The sequence below is a fragment of the Erithacus rubecula genome, assembly GCF_903797595.1.
Source record: "Erithacus rubecula genome assembly, contig: SUPER_Z_unloc_2, whole genome shotgun sequence".
Classification (NCBI taxonomy): Eukaryota; Metazoa; Chordata; class Aves; order Passeriformes; family Muscicapidae; genus Erithacus; species Erithacus rubecula.
The window spans coordinates 7,225,855-7,240,656 of NW_027635860.1; the positions used below are offsets into that span (position 1 = coordinate 7,225,855).

Here is a 14,802-nt window from a genome sequence, read left to right on the forward strand (position 1 = left end):
CTAGAAATCAAATAGCTCATGTTGATGTTATTCAATAGGGTCCCAAACTCAGCAATAGAAGAAAGAATGAACCATTCAATTAACTTCCAGGCAACCCGTTCTAACAGAAAATTATGTTTTTTCTAGAAGCTGTGGAAGCTGTTGGAAAGGTGGATTGACAGAAAATACCATTCACCTTTGAGAATAACAGGTATAGGTTTGCTTTATTACACCTTCTTCTGTTCCATACAACAGGAAAATGAGTCTGTCCGTTTCCCTATCCCCACTATGCAAGATTCAGGAAGACTGACTGAGTGTCCTGGTTGTCATATCAGTGTTGGGCTGCTGCTGCTGGACTTTCTGATCATCTTTGGGATCTCAAGAACATGAAGAGACTTCAGAACGTGAATGCTCAAGAGTGACTGAGGCTGTAATGGCTTTGTACTTTTTGTGAAAGAAGCTTGGAGTATCACACATAATATGCAATAATGAATGTGATGAATTTGCTTTGCATTAAAACTCCAGAGACAAGCACAATCCAGTGTGGAAGCCCCAGAACTTCTTTTGCAACAAAGCTGCAATTTTGTGACTTAAAGTGACCTTCCTGAAGGTCACTTTACCAGCAAGGTAAAGTGAACCAGCAAGGGTTGTAATAACCCTTGTTACAAATAGAAGCGACTCATGATCTGAAATGGTCATGAGCTGAAAAGGTAAGTTCAAATTCTCACCCTTTAAAAAAAAAAGTGTGAAGAAAACAGAAAAGAGATACAGCTGGAAAAGAAGCAGAACCATTACATGTTTTCATCCTTTAAAATCTTCTGACTTTCACTAATAAGTAATGGAGGACACTGGGAAACAAGATAAAGCAATATTTTCTCCTGTTATAGTCAAATAGAAACATCTGTAAAACTAGAACTCAGCCTGCCTGGAATGTTGAGAGTTAAAGTTTAATTATATATAATCAAAGCCAAGCGCAAAGTGACTGTGTGCTGAATTCAAAGATGGGTTTCTCGCTGTCATGGTCATGTAGAAGATGTAGTCAAACCTGATTTTCTGTTCATACACGCAACAGAAAATAAAAAGTTCCGAAAAAGAGTTGCAGAATTACTGGCAAGTATTCTCATAAATGAGAAACATTTTCAAAACCTTTTATTTTCCCTGAAAATTCACTTTGAAGTGTCTTTTGTAAATACTAACAGCTCTACTTTGAGTATTCTGTGCAAAATAATGATGGGGCATACTGATTGCGACAAAAGTATCTGTGCTTCAGGCTGCTACTCATGCTGGCACTCTGCTGAACCAAGTATTTCTAACACTACCAGGAGTTTTGGTTCTTTATGTGCTTCAAGGCACCTAAGCTAAGAATTATGCAGAGCACACCCAGTCCTCTGGTCTGCTTGCATCCTAAGACATAACTTGTCTGCATTGAATCGTCCCCTTGACAAATTGCACTGTGCCACCTTAAAATGAGATTATTTTCTTCTAAGTTCAAAGGTTGCCAAAGAACCTTATGCTTTAATTGTTAGTAATCTATTCCTAGTCTCTTGCTTAAATTCTTTGATACCAGACTGCATTAATTTGTTCTCGTGCGAGCATTGTTCTTTAGTTTCAATAGTGTTCTTTGATTCCTAATGTTTATTTTAGCCGTTTGAAGCACTCATATAGTACAGTTCTTTTAGACTATCCTTCAACAAAGATTTTAATCAGGAATGCCCTTGTGCTGTACTTTGGTTTGGAGAAGTATTCTGCCCTCTCTGCAACCAAGGAAAAAAAAAAAAAAAAGCAAGCTTGTTTTTCAGCTGGAATGTTTCATTAACAAAGTGTGTTCAATGGCTGCAGAAACATTGATGCTGGTGCAGAAAAGCAGATGTTGCAGGAATTATCTGTTGAGACAAGAGGAGGGCAGGACCTCTGCTTTGGGCAGCAGGGATGGTTTATGCTGCTTTAAGAGTTTGCTGTCCTCTTTGTGTCCAACCATAAAACATGCTGTCAATGTCCCTCATTGCTCAAGGATCTCTTCTCTATGTGTATTCCACGTTTAACTTTCATATACTCTTGGTCCCATTGGCCCCTTTGCCTGTATCTTCATAATTATCAGTATCCTTTCAGGATCTCATGTTAGAAATTAATTTTGCTTTAATGCCAAACTAACTCTCCCTCCCACATCATCATGTCTGCAGTGGCATCACTTTCCTCCTCATACCCTTGACATTTAAACATTCATGAGACTCCTCTTTTCTATTTTAGTATTCTTGTCAAAGCCAATCTCAAATGCTTTTTGACCCTTTTCACTGTACCCCTGTTTGTCCATTAGCCTTTCCTTCTTTTGTATTTTTGCTTACTTTCTGTGTCCTTTATGAGATGAAATCACTCACTGATAGTTCTGCAACATATTGCTCCCCACTTTTACATGCAATTTAGGGACACAATTTCCATCTATTGTCTGCATCCTTAATAAAGAAAATCCACATTTCTCCAGTTCTTAAGCTGAACTTAACAACTAGTATTTTTCTGTTTTTCAAAGTTGACTTGAACAGGTTGAATTTGCAGGACAGCAAGAAAACTGGTTCTCCCAAAATTTTGGGTCATAATTATTTTAAAGCTAGGAATTTTGAGATTCTCAGGCAATTTTAAAATCCATCAATACCCCTGTGAACTTTACTTACAATAAGAATTTATTCACCACAGGTGCAGATTAATTAACTATTTTAGGCTATCTGAAGGCTAAACAGATCCAGATCTATTCCTTTGTATTTTTTCCTATTGTATTCCTTACCATTTTTTCTGTCTTCCATCTTGAATGGATGTACTAAAATGTAATAAATTAAAACGAAAAACTAAGGAAGGAAGCTTCATTTACATATATTTTTATTCCCTGATCATGTTAATTAGCATAATGCTGTTTTCCATATCCCTAATGACACAGTTGAGAACATATAAACATAATCTACGTTTAAAGCAACTAGCTTGGACATTGTGAGTAGCACAGAAGAAGAAGTGTATGCCTCAGAAAAAGAACATTCATCCTGCTTCTGAATAGCTTTGCAGTCTGCATCAAGCTCATGTCACAGTTTTTGAGCTCGCCGTGTCTGCAGACTAGATGTACCTTCAGTCTCACACTGTGTAGTGGAACTGCATAAACCTCTCCATGAAACTCATTTGCATTTTATAATTTATGCCATTTTAGCTGTATTTCAATATTTGAAGGGCTTTTTACTGTGTGCAGTACAGCATAACCTTCTGTTTACTTGTTTTCTATTTAGCATTTTATTCTACTAACTAAAGTTGATTGAGATGGAAAACCAGGTAAATATTGAATAATAATATGTGTATATATGCAAGCTCCAAACCCACCAATTAGCCCATTTCCAAATTGTGATGGAAATACTTATTGGTCAAAAATGTATGTTCTTCCAAGCATGACTGGTATAAGAATCCCAACTGTGTGTCTAAGTGAACAGGTAGAAATTGTATAAGAATTCTTAATTACTTTCAACTGAATTCTCTTTGCAGAAAATGGCAATATTGGACCTATATATTTTAAACAATATACAGTCTCTGTTTTGCAGATTCAAATAGTATCTATCGTTTTTCTGTTGAGAGCCACATTCCACTCACTGTACATAGGCATTGACCTTTATTTTAACACAATTATGATTTTCCCACACAACTATTCAACACTAGATTCTTTTCTCTAAAAATGGCTGATATGGCATGAAAGATCAGTCCTAGAATATTTGAGGATACTCCAGGAGCATGGAAAAGTCACGCAATTGAAAACTGCAAAATTCCCTTTTCTATTGGTGCTTTTCAATCTAGAAGACAAGACGAGATGTGCTGCCAAAATTGTGGCATGAAATATTCAGCTCTATTTTGATCTCTCTTTTTTCTCTGTGTCTTGTTTTGCTAAAGATGATTTAAAACTCTGCTTGCTGAATCCAAAAAACAAACAGCTCATGCATATGACAGGCTGCCAAGAATGCAGGACCCTGCCCTTTGCTTAGCTCACAAGCAAGAAAAATCTTTTACAAGGATAGTGCCAGGCAGTATGCTGCACTAAATCTCATAGTCAGAAAATAACATTGGCAGCATAATAAGCTGCAAAAGGACTGCATGCAGAGCAGTAATTTGCAAAGAGCCCAGCCTATCAGTTAGCCTTCCAAAGCGACTTCGTGGTGACAGGCATCTGGTAAATCAATCTGGAAAGAATCCATATTCTCCTGATAGCATCAGTTTTATTTTGTGGGCCTGGGCTGAGGCAGTATGAGGAACATAGATGACAAAAACATTAGGACAAATGATTTGTGATCATCCTGTCATTCATGATGCTTCTTTCCCCCTCCCCCCCTCCCCCAATTATATTTATACTGACTGTGAAATAATTGCAACACTGATGTGTTATCAAATAATATCTGGCAATATATTTAATGAAACAGTTCTTTATGTTCTTAAAATTCTACTGCCAGAAAAAAAAAAAAAAAAAAAAAGAGAAGAGAAGAGCAATTTTTTTCTCTGTTAAGATTTCTCCATTTCTGTGTGCACCATTAAATCCAGATTTGCAGAGATATAATCTTGTGTGAAGGATTCTCTTCACACACACCTTTAAATTGACTAGATGATGTTATAAAAGAATCCCTTAAGGGAGGCTCAGACTGCATCACGTTTTACATATAATTTAACAAAAACCCAGCTTATATTTCCAGCAAAACATTTTTTATTTGCTTCATGACGTGATATGCAAGAATTGGATCACAGGGGATGTGGGATTTTTTCACCCTGTAGATCCAGCAGTGAACATGGAAGTGAAGTCAGATATAATGCCATTACAAATTTGCAATAAATAAGAATAAAAGTAAAATTTCTGCCCCCAGTAATGTCAATGCCACTTTGCTCATTCGTCTGGGAGGTAGACAAGTTCTGTTTCATTTTTAATGTGAACTTTTTTAATTTACAGAAACAATATTTTTGTAGATGTAGATCTGCAGCCTTACACACTTATATCAAAAGTCTCACACTATAGCTCTTCCTTTAAAGTCCTGGCTTCTAAGTGTGTGATGTGAATAACTAGAGTGACATTCATTCTACAATGTTCACTTCCAGGACTCAGATTTGTGAAGAAAAGCTTGAACACATCTATGTGGAAAAGAGGACTGAAATATAGTTTGACAAGGCTTAAAAATCATGGATTTCTGTAATTTAAACCTCTTCCAAGCATTGGGAAATAGCTTGCAGACAGATAACATAAATGTTATACCTCTCTGGAGATCAAAACAAGTATAAGACTAAATAAGGGAGTAGTTTTGAAATTTCATTTGCATCACCTCTCAGTGTTGGTAGCTCTATCTGATCATTTCAATGGGTCTGACCCTGCTCCCAGCCCAAACATCTGAGACACCACTATGGCAATATCAAGCCCTGGATGAAATGAACTGTGGAAGAGAAATAAGAACTGATTGTACATCAAATTAATGTAAGATCTTCAAATTATCATGGGCTGGACTGCAGTGTTTCAAGAATATTTTTAAGGGGAAATAAATAGTAACTTGTGAAAGCAAATTCAAGGGTATTAAGCTATTTTTTTTTTCCTGAAAGCATTTCACTATACAGGAAAGAATGAAGTTTCTTCCCACTCATATGGCTTTTCTTTTGGAGGCTGTTTACCCAACTGATGGAGATAGATCTACTTGAGTCATCAAAATCTTTTCTAATTCTTTTATATCTGTTCTTGATAGAAGATGCATATTCTGTCATGCACCTTAAATCAGGCCTTCATCTCTACCTAAAGATAGGACAGCTAGAAGCTTGACAGCATTTTATATATGTTTTGGCTCCATTTTATGTAAGACTAGATTAATTCAAAGCCAAATTATCTCTGAAGTCTAATTACAAAGTTCCTGAGACTGTAAGATGCAGTATCAGTTTATTTCTGGAGTCCTCACCTTCTGGGAAGCTTGGAGAGCTGTTCCTGACAAGATGTCAAAAACTTCACCACTGTTCATGACACCTGGTATTGAAAACATTTCACAAAGGCATGCGTGTTACAGCTACATAGGTAACCACAGATTTTCGGCATGTTCTCTGTCACTGATGCCAACAGCCTCTGATTAAATCTTTGCTACCGACTTCCCTTCCACTCCGTGTTAGAGTGGACACACGTTCCATTGGACAGAAAGAGGACCCAGAGAGCAGCGAAGACTGAGATGATCTGCAGTGCCACGCAGCTCTTCCCCATTTCCATCACCATCAGCAGCTCTCTGCTATGCAGAGCCAGATTTGTAGCCTCGGCTCTATTACTAGCTGGTGATGTCCTCTCATCCTCTTGATCCATCCTATTACACGTAGTCTAATTGTCTAGTTCTTCCTTCCCGTGCTTCCTGAGTTCCGTGGGCCAAAAGAGTGCCAATTGTTCGTCAAGCCCAGGGTAAAAAAAAATAAAATGCATATTTAGGAAAACTGCCTAGCAACTGCTTTCTTTAGTGCAAGGAGAGAGGCCATTTGCATAAGAAAACCTTCCAGCTGGAAGCCTGCAAAGACTCTGCGGGGAGCTGATTCAGTGACCAGACATCAAAGGAGAGTTCCCGTCCAGGGCTGCTCCCTCTGGGTGGCCTCTCCGCGCCACCGGCGGGGCGGCGGCGGCCGCGCACACCGCGCCAGCGCCCCAGCGCTCCGGGGACGGGACATGCCGTCCCACTGTCCCACTCTGCTCCCCGACATCTTCCACGGATTTCCTTCCCACATCATCTTTCCCTCACACTGTGCACATCAAACGTCAAAAAGTCAACGGTTTCAGCTGCTAATCTTTGGAATTCTGTCAATTGCTTTGCAGACTGCCTGCCAAAAGTGACAATCTGTAGCACTGCAGTACAGTATCTCCAGATATTTACACATGGTTCCTCCCCATAATTACTAATCACTGCACAAAGACCTGGCCCTAGAAGAAAAAAACCCCAGAAATTACTTAATAAATTCTCTTGCCGTTCTATGCCTAGAAAAAGTTGTCCATAAACTTTTCACTTCTAATACCCTGTACAAAGCATTGGTTCTAGTAAAGTCAATGGAAATAGCCTCCACCAATATTTCAAGTACAATCCAGCAAATTGTGAACAAGGATAGGATTGAGGACATGGCACTCTTATGTGCTAATCATCTAAACAACAGTTAAATCGTTTCAGCACCTGCAAAAAATAGCTTTGTACAGCTCTGCTGCTGCTTAATGGAATGAGGCGATTACGATCAGAGTTCTGCAAAGCTCTCCAAATTGCAGTTCCTAAGGCTAATTTCAATGTGTGAATCATTGCTTTCCTGCAATTTATATCCATATGTGTGGTTATTTTTGAGAATGATTCAGTTTTGTATGTATAATTTTAAAAGGACTTTTTAAGTTAATGAACATCTGTGCTAAGAGCCCCTCAGCAGAAAAGCTTGTGTCAGCCACTGGTGACGATGACTGTGTAAACTTCCTGTTATCCTATAGGCGTGCATGTGGATCCTATGGCTCTTACCAACTGCACACTGCAGGAGTAACCAGCTGAAAAGCACTCCATTAAATTGCTACAATAGGGTGGGAAATCCAAAACTTTCAGCCACTTGAAAACTGTAATATATGTTCCATAACCAGTATGGAACTAAATACTAAATTCTCAAAGCTTTTAACAGAAGCAAATAGAGGAAAATTTTCCATTTGAAAATTTCAAAACACTTTAATATTTTGATTGACACACATTCAACACTTTTAGCTATAATGTAGTTTAACAGGATAACATATGTTTCTAGGTGCTGCCTTCTGGCTTGAACTTTTTTCTCAAGGTGAACTTATTTCTTGACATGCTGCATGAGAACCACGTTGGTATAAGTCTAATGCTAGTGGATTTAGAAAGGAAAAATTAGGCACTGAAATTCAATGGATAATCAAGGAACTGGTCACAGCAACAAGGTCACTTTGGTTTAGTCTGTCTTTTAATCAGCTTAATTTTTCAACCTAGCTATTGGGTTTTTGTTTCCGCCCTCTTTGATCTCACAGACTGAAGGAGAATGTACTCCAGGAGCCATGAAGTTGTCTTTGCACATTTAAAGCAAAAGGGGGCTTAAATCTGGCCAAGTGAAATATGTCACAACCCCCCAGTTGGAAGTCTGATTTTCTGTATTATCAACCTGTCATAAACCCTGCAAGCCAGAGTTTAGTAAGAACTGGTTGTTAAATGCAGCACACTACATATGTTGCACATCTGATGTTCCTTCTTCTAACACTAATAAAGAAAATTTTCTTGGACTCCCGTCTTAGGATCTGTGCTGGTGAAAACAGATGGAAACAGAGGTGCAAGCAGGACCAATAACCCTGATGTGTAGATGATGAAAAAACTTCGCTTAGGAAGTGACTACATCTACAGCTGTACTAAAGAAGTTGGAACTTGTTCTTGCTTAAGACAAAGCTGAAATTAGGTTTCTGTGGACAACTGAGGAAGTTAAGCAGGTGTAATTCCAAGTACAACCAGGAATCAAATCAGTAGCTGTGTGAGTAAAAGCTGGGGACAGACCATGTCTCCTGCAAGCACAGAATATACTCTGGCATGGGCAAGTTACAACAGGTATCAGGCCATGGTGCTCATCCTTTGTGATCAGCCATATCCTGGTGCATACCAATTTCTAAATGCTGACATTGCAGTGGCTTTCAGGAAACCTTTTAAAATTATTTGGCCTAATTCTGCTTGTGATTATGTTACATTAAGTTCAGAGCTACTGCACAGACTTCAAGGCAGCTACTTTGGATTTACATCTCTCAAGCTGGCCTATTCTTGTATTGTTTCCAGTTGCATGAAATCATCTGTGCACGTCCTCCAGGGCTGCTGGAACCCTCTGTCCTCCCCAGCACTACACATGATGCAATGAGCCTCTGACGGAGGAGGAAAGCCGAGAAGTCCATGTAGGGAAGCAGATAATTTCCTTTTGAGCAATGGATGCAAAAATAGCAGCTAATAAAAAGCCTTCAAACTGTGCCTTCAAACTGTGACAATTCAATACACACACCTACGAGAATGCCTTGACAAGCTGCTTGACTTCCCAGTAACTCTTTCTTGTTTTCTTTAGTGCAGCCTCCTCCAAACTCCCACACACAGGTATTCATCTCTGTAGTGACAGCTGAGACCTGCAGGTGTTTGCTGCTATTGCCCTCTCAGAATAGACAGACACTTGTTCCTCACTGTAAACATTTGTATCATGGTGTTTGCCTGGCTAGTTACAGCCCAAATAATGATAAACCAGCCTTTTCTTTTTTTAGCCCCTTGCTGTCATGCATTAATTCTCCTTGCAAATAGGCATTAGGTACTGGAAATAGCTTAAGCAAGATCACTCTCTGGTGATTATTTTACTAGCCTTATCTTTTGGAAAATATTTCGTAGAGTGTCACCAGAAAAGTGTATCGTGCAGTTTCCAGAAATACAGCACTCTACAACATTAGATTCATACATGAAGGGAGGGTATGGCTGGTGGGCAAGATGCTCTTTCACTCCTTTAATTCTAATATTATTTCACTATTCTTCAAACTGCTATTTTTGCCTTGCTAAGGAACAGCAAAAATCAGAATAAGAACTGTTTGCTGAGGACTTTAACACTCACAAATGTCAAAATGGTTTCTCAAAAGGGTTGTTCACCTTTTTTATGTAACAAGAAGGTCCAAAATCTATGTATTTTTATAATAGCCCTGGAATGGCAAATTGTGTAACCATTAGTTTATCTGGAAGTCTGGTTAAGGAATTTAATAACTTCTCCTGTCTTAACTGAAAGTGCATGTGAACTCTATTTTTTAAAAAGACAAACATCACAGAATACTTAATATTTGCATTAAATAGAAATTATCAGGGAAACATTAGGAAACAAAGCTATAAAAATCTAGGAAACTTATTACAAACCTTTCTCAATCCATCAGCTGTTTACATTTCAGTAGTCTGATTCTGTTTCTTTAGTTCTTTATACCAGTTTAGACAAGATCTGAATTTTAATTAAAAAAAAAAACAAAAACAAAAACCAAAGCTAAACAACCAGCCCCCAAAGAAACAATAAAAATAAGAGAGAAACAACAGTCTTTCTCAGCCACTAGAGGTACAAAATGTGCCAGTATGAATTGCAAAGTCATTTGCTGAGGGACTGAAACCAAAAACTTAGGATAAAAGAGGGATGTTCTTCATTTGGAAGGACTAGAAAAGAGAGTGGCCCAGGGCATTGTCTGACAATACAGTAAACATGTGCCAGTGACACAGGCTATGTGAGTTTGGATGTACTATGCAGCACGTTCTCATTAGAGGCTGGGAGGTACCTCTAATCCAAGAAAGGGAAAAGTCTGATTTGGAAAATACCACTCACAGTTCTAGCAATGTCTGTACCAGAAAGAGATATAAAAATTGCTTTTTCACACACAGAAAGTCATTGGAGGAGGCCACTTTGAAGGGGAAAAAAATGAAGACACAAATTTCCTGACAGTCTGGCAGGGGGCAGGAGTAGTTTCTCCAAATACAATTGAGATTTAAAGGGTGGAAAGAGAGTAGAATAATGTGATCAAGTAGGTGTCTATTGCTCATTAGTTAATTCAGGTTGCTGGATTTATTTTTTTTTTTTTAATGCAGCTGTTAGGACAGAGAAACTGTTGAGCAGCCTTTGGGGAAAAGCACTGGCAACACAGGTTCTACTTATTTGCAGCATCCACTTTGAGAGAAGGGGCTGTGTGACAGGACAGGAGGGATTCTGGAGTTAGAAATCCAGTCTTCCGAAACCTGTTCTATACCTGAAATGTATTTCAGAAGAAGCCTGGCAGCATTTTGCAGGCTGCACCTCATTCAACTAAAGTCTTTCTTCAGGAGCTGCCTTTTTGTTTTCCCTCTTGTCATATGATTTGATTCTGGATCATCTTTGTTTCCCACACTGCTCTAAGGAGCTGAGGACAGGCAACATGGCCAGATGTGCTCTGAGGAGCATCACCAAAAGCAAGCTATGCCACAGGCTGGTGCAGCTGGCTTGGGCCCACAGCTTTCTACAGTTTGCCAGTTCAGAAGGTGATTTTCACAGAAATGTCTGATGTTGATTGCTGTCACATCTTTGCCACGTGTCAGGTGTGACCGACTTCCTAAGACCTCTCAGGAACTTTTGCCAAGCATAGTTTCTCTTTAGATGCTTAGGGCACTGTTGAAATTTTCTCTTTTTCCCTGTCAGACAAGAATTTTTGGGGGCTTAGTGTCTGACATAGAAGGGACTAAGTGCTAGTGAGTTTTGGTGTTTTCCCTGCAGTATGATGATGTCTCAGGTTCTTGCTGCTCCTACCCTTAACACCTACTGTGTGGCTTCCTTCAAGAGTGAAAGATTTAGTAACCTATGTCTCTTCTTCTAATCTGACATACCATGCTCTCTTTAAATAGCAAAACAGTACCAAATGTGGAGAAGATTTTAAAGAGAAATGCAATAACTGAAATTTATACCGAAGCATCCTCTTAGTCGTCTTCCTGATCTGTGCCAGAAGTGAAGGAAAACTTATTTGTAAACATCTCTGTAGTTTTAGGGCAAATTGAGGCTAAAGGAAGACAAAAATCTCACTTGGCCCAGACTTTTGACAAAGTTTTGAGTGGTTTGTGCAAGCTGAGAAAAGGAGCCCATATTGTCTCTGCTGTTCTTGTGCTGTTACATAAAGGCAAGTAGGTTATACAATAGCTAAATAGGGATTACAAAACTGAGATCCATAAATCTAAATAAGAAACAGAATGTCTATCCTGCACTGGACAAGCATAAAAATGGGGAAGAATGAAACTCTGGTCCTAATGAAGTTAATGGTAAAGTTCTTGCTTAGTCTGGTGAGATCACAGTTTCATCCAAAACCTTGGCTCAAACCTCTAGTTGTCTGACCAGGCTGGATATTTAAAGCATAAAGTATTAAGTTTTTCCAAATACTGGGATAAGATGACTTCTACTTTTTTTTTCAAGCTTTTTGCTTATAATCACGAAATGTGGAAATTATTTTAAGACCAAGTACTAAGCAATCACTTGCAAACCTGAACTGGAAGCCTGAAAAAGCCCTCCCTGATATATTATCTCTGAATGCAAGAACAAATAACAGCTATGTAATTCTTCCCAGGCTTCAGTGTCAACACTTAAAAGCAGTGAAAGCTACTTTAAAGCATCACCAGGGTATCTTAGAGTAAGATAGGAAACCCTGACCTGTGGGGGTAGGAAATCAGACAACAAACCCCAGATATCAACAAAACAAATAAAAGCCCCTAATAAACTTGAGAGCCTAGCTCTGCGAGTAAATAACTTTGTGAAAGGATCTTTTGTGCTATAAGGATTGCAGTGCAGCAGTGTTGCTGGAGCTGTTTGGCTCACAGACCAAACCAATTACTTGACAGTTGTTTAACTTTGGCCTGGGGTGTAGAGGACCTCTGGGTAAGAGAAGCCCTCACAGTTTCTTCATATCCCCGGGCTCATCTGGTCTGCCTATCAAAACCTATTGCAGCTACATTGGATGCTAGTATGTACATCAGGACTGCCCCCACCCACAAGATTCCTGCATGATGAAAAAGACAGAAAAAAAAAAGGGGAGAAAAAACGAAACCTTGTGCAATCAGGGTTATACATCACATGTATTCCCAGTCCAAGGGTTACTTCTCTTCCCTCTCTTCCCTGAAGCATCTCTTAACAGATGAATTGATTCAATGCAGAATGTCATTAACAATCTAACAGTGCACAATGACTTGGAATCATCCTTATCTTACAGAAGCAAGCTATAAATAATCATCTTGGGCAAATCTAACATCATGACTGAGTGGCAAGCTCAAAAAAAAAAAAAAAATTCCAGTGTATTAAAACCCACAAATGACAAACCATTTCTTGCAGAACTCTTTGGAATTGTGTAAATCTCTGCAATGAGCATCAGATAAAGCTGTCAGGGTGGGGGATGATTTACTTCTCTGTGAGTGATTAAGCCTGAGCAGTTAAAAAGACTGAGCCTGCTATAAGCAAGTAGGTATGGTATGTCAGTGCCATTCCAGTGTTATCACTGATTCAGGTCTGCCAAGGATGCAATTCTCCAGGCACCCATCATTGGGAGTTCCTAATTGCCTTGATTTTTTCATGACCATCTTCTGACCAGCCCAGATATGTCCCAGAAAGAGCAGGCCAACTTCACAGGCTCAACTGATACTTCCAAATTTTATCAGCTGTGAAATATGGTGGCACAGCAGGCTGTGGTTCTGTCCCTCCTCTGCACTAATTAGAAACCAGTTGGAACATGAGGCAAACAGAGAAGTTATCCTTCTTGCTTTTCTTACTGTGTAGAACAAGCAACTTGCCAACTTGAAGTTTCATATCCACCCATCACTGTGCAAGCTTATGCCACCAGTTTGGATGGGGCATTTATTTTACATCATCCCCTTTGACACTTGTTTACCTCTTTCTCTCTTCATTCACATTTATGTCTTTCACTAACACCTCTCTACAATTACCTTTCCCACCTGTTTTGTTCCCTCTCTCACATCAATGATTGCATCCTCTTCACCCTATTACCTCTTTGCTCTCCTTCATTACACCCTGGAGCTTGCAGAAGCCCTCCTTCACCTCAAAAATAAGTGAAGAGAAGGAAGAGAAGAAGGAAAGAAGAGTGATTCTGTACGAGGGACAGTGGGAAATACAATGTACCATTTAAATTAGGCCCTTTGAGAGGTGCTCAAGGACTACCCAGGTTACTCAGAATTCCCGAGCTCCTGCAGTTTCCAGGTCATGGGTGTTGTTTTAAATCTGTGTTTCAGTGGGTACAAACTTGGCTTCCTTGAGTTCTCATGCGCAAGACCCAAGGATTAAACCCAGAGTTACGTGAGCATGTACACTGATGCCAGAGTCTGTGCACCATCAAATGCCAGGCCCCAGGAAAGCCATATGACTACAGAGCTTCTACCCCCTTTTGCAGATAGTTTTTATGCAGAAGTTACTTTTTTTTTTCAAAAAATAAGCAAAGCATACATTCAAAAATGCTGCCTCTAACTGCAACAACCTTTGGAAACACATGTTTTTTGCACATACCTTCATTCTTAAGTGTAATGACTATTATGGTAAACACTGAAGTATGGAACAGAGACACAACTTCAGACCCAACAAGTGGTGCAAAAATGCAATATGCAAAATCAAGAAACTTAGCCTCTGCTCACTGGTGTCCTTTACAACACAGAGGAATTTATTACCATCCTATATATTTTTTCAAGCCCTGAGATGCAGTCATGCTTGCTTTATGTTGATCAAATAATTCCAAGTACCAGTTTCCAAAATAAGAATATATAAGAGGAATTTGGATAGTATATTTAATAAGTACTAGGTGTGTCTTTGAAAGGAAAGAAAATTAACAGGGGAGGCTGTTACTTATAAACTTTTAAGTAAATCATCATTCAACAATAATTTTCAAAATGTGTAGCTTCCTCTACCCGGTCCAGCCTCAGCCAAATGTAGAGACAATCTCTTCCCAGGAACCCCATCAATACTGATGGTGAGCTGACACTTTCCTTTATTAACACAATCCAAACTGAGTGGCTAAGAAGGTAATAACCAAAAAAGGAATAAGAAATAAGGAATAGAGAGGCATATACAAAACATGTGCTTAAAGATGATGAGTTTACCTTACTGGATAAACTCTAGGGTTTGTGAATTATCAGCTTGATCATGGATTGCCTTCCCCAAGCCACAAACACCTGACAAGTTCAGTTCCAATCACAAAATTACAAATGTGATACAACAGCAAATGGTGTCAACTACACGGCTTACCACAAAGCACAAAGACTACGTCAACAACAACATTAATGC

At 39.1% G+C, this 14,802-nt stretch overlaps 1 protein-coding gene across 1 annotated transcript in view; it reads right to left on the reverse strand.

The window, feature by feature from the left end:
- Nucleotides 1–14,802, reverse strand: part of NTRK2 (neurotrophic receptor tyrosine kinase 2) — a 197,202-nt gene that overhangs the window by 22,384 nt on the left and 160,016 nt on the right. The gene's annotated exons all lie outside the window — the stretch shown is intronic.